Source organism: Gobio gobio (assembly GCF_949357685.1).
Source record: "Gobio gobio genome assembly, chromosome: 21".
Lineage (NCBI taxonomy): Eukaryota > Metazoa > Chordata > Actinopteri > Cypriniformes > Gobionidae > Gobio > Gobio gobio.
Window position 1 is genome coordinate 36017813 of NC_137117.1, and position 3238 is coordinate 36021050.

Here is a 3238-nt window from a genome sequence, read left to right on the forward strand (position 1 = left end):
GTGGTTTGTACTATTGTTCAAAAAATATTGATGAATTCAGTATTTGAACTTCCTTTTTCCTCCAACCTCGTCGTACCAAAAGCCCTGCTGGATTATGACATACATTCAAAGCGGTATCACACAAAAATCACAACAAACATTTATAGAAATGAATTATTTCTGGTCTGAACCAGAAGAACCTAATGAGTACCTATCTAAAATGTGAACACATCAACAACGGATAGAGGGGACGGAATTGAGGGAAAGAACATGATTGGGTTCACAGAAAGATTCATATTTTTCTTATATGTATTTGAAACAATAATGATGGACTGAAGTTGTACTGCAGCTGGATGTGCACTTTCAGCACATTTACACAAAAAGACAATGTCTTCTAAAGCATCTTTCGTAAGTTATATATCAAAAATAAATGTGCCATTTATTATAGCTGACACAAGTTGTTATATCGAACCGTTTTAAAGGTGGGAAGTACATTTTCTGTCTAAGTCACATTCAGCCCAACCTCCTGATCTGACATGCGGTGAACCAACATCCTGTAAGCAGAGGCTTTAACAATTCCTGCTCGAGGTGGGGCTGCAACACTCTCAAACTGTTTTAACAGCCCGGAAAAGATGCCAATAATAGTTGCTAATTTATATTAAGAGAGTGATATTTAAAAACCCAGTGGTTGATGGTAACAACAGTAGTTTGTAAGTTTTGCATAGTTCCCCCCTCCCCCTCCATTATTTTCACTGGGTCAACACAATAACACATTGTTAACTCTTTAAAGTGTTTTTGGTAGCTAGCCTTGTGGTTAATGAAATGTCAACCAACATTATACAAACCCATATATATATATATATATATATATATATATATATATATATATATATATATATATATATATATATATATATATATATATATATATATATATATATATATATATATAGATAGATAGTAGCGAACAAAGAAAATGACAGACTCACAGTTGAAATGCTCTTTTATTAACATGAGCACATGTGTGGCCGATGCTCTTGCCTCACACAGACCAGCGAACGCCAACTACTCAAACTTTCTCCCCAGAATTCGTCCACATATCAATGTGCAAGCTCGCTTTACAGAAAAACAGCCCATGCCTTAAAGCCCCACACAACCAGAACACACACGAAAGAACATACATGCACCTAGAACACACTCTATATAGAACATTTAGAACATAAACAGTCTCTTGACTTGCTACAATATATATATATATACAGCTCTGGAAAAATATTAAAGGGGTCATATAATGCCATTTTTTTTACAAGTTAATATGATTCTTTAGTGTCTAAATGAAAAGTTTGTAATATACTTTAATTAAAAATTCTCATTAGTATTGTAAGAAAACACTAATTTTACCTGGCCGTTTCAGTGCATGTGACTTTAAATGATTTACATTTACATTTACGCATTTGGCAGACGCTTTTATCCAAAGCGACTTGCAGTGCCCTTATTACAGGGATAATCCCCCTGGAGCAACATGGAATAAAGGGCCTTGCTCAAGGACACACTGGTGGTGTGTGCTGAGATCGAACCAGCAACCTTCTGCTTATCAGATCCATGGTTTAACCCACTGGACCACCATCTCACCATCTCAAATGATAATGAGCTTTGCTCACCCCGCCCCTCTGTTCTGTGGGGCGTTCGACACAACACACGTGGAGTGTTGCCTTGACAACACTTGAGGGTATATTTTGGAGAAAGGGCAACGGGAGTCTCTGAGGACACAGTTTGAACCGGAGTCGGACCCGGAACAAGATGACAGCCCCAACAAAGTTCGACAATTAAGGTTTCTGATGTTTATAACGTTTCTGAATGGTTGGTTAACGTAATGTCACTTTGATCTATCTTTGTATGTAACGTTACTGGCAGGGTAGCGTAGTGAGATACGAATGCTATGTGTTTACTGATGTACACGTTAGTTCATTGTTACCACGTTAACTTTATCACCAGCGTACACAGTTTGTAATAACCATAACGCTTTGTTCATTATAAACATGTGATTATGAATTATATTGAGAACGTCATACATAGAAAGCATGCCGTAATATAACTTTCCCTGTAAACTTTAGCCGCATTCATTGTGCAGCGTGCAAGCGATTTGCAAAGATTAAAATAAAGGTTAATAAAACATTACACTCACTTCTTCTGGAGGTGCAGCAGGAACACAAATAGTTGGTAGCGTTCCTTTTTGCTTTATACTGACCCTTGTTTATAAAGCAGTCTGGTGAGAAATGATTTGCGCAAACATGAAAGCATTGACGTTGATCGGGGGGGAATATTCCCTTCCAAAACAAAACTCAGCCACTGCGTCTTCAGCGGTTCGGATTTAGGAACATCAAAATGACTGCTGTGTTCGTTATTACACCCAAGAACAGAACACCACAATCGCTTAGACGCCATTCTGCTCCAGCGTATCAACAATGGCGGACTATGATGACAGCTTGCTCAGGGCGGGTCTGTGTTGAAATGCTGGGGTCAATTAACAATCGTGGGAGGGGCGTTCAACTTCCTGAACCAATTTTGCTTTGTGACATTATCTGCTGAAAGAGCCACAGCCACCAGGGAATACCGTTTCCATGAAAGGGTGTACATGGTCTGCAACAATGCTTAGGTAGGTGGTATGTGTCAAAGTAACATCCACATGGATGGCAGGACCCAAGGTTTCCCAGCAGAACATTGCCCAAAGCATCACTGCCTCTGCCGGTTTGCCTTCTTCCCATAGTGCATCCTGGTGCCATGTGTTCCCCAGGTAAGCGACACACGCACCTGGCCATCCACATAATATAAAAGAAAACGTGATTCATCAGACCAGGCCACCTTCTTCCGTGGTCCAGTTCTGATGCTCACGTGCCCACTGTTGGTGCTTTCAGAGCCTTCGCTGCCCACATGCATCAATGAGCCTTGGCCGCCCCTGACCCTGGTTCACCACTGTTCCTTACTTTTGATAGATACTGACCACTGCAGACCAGGAACACCCCACAAAAGCTGCAGTTTTGGAGATGACCCAGTCGTCTAGCATCACAATTTGACCCTTGTCAAACTCGCTCAAATCCTTAATCTTGCTAATTTGTCCTGCTTCTAACACATCAACTTTGAGGACTGTTCACTTGCTGCCTAATATATCCCACCCACTAACAGGTGCCGTGATAAAGAGATAATCAGTCTTATTCACTTCACCTGTCAGTGGCCATAATGTTATGCACAAGTGTGTTTG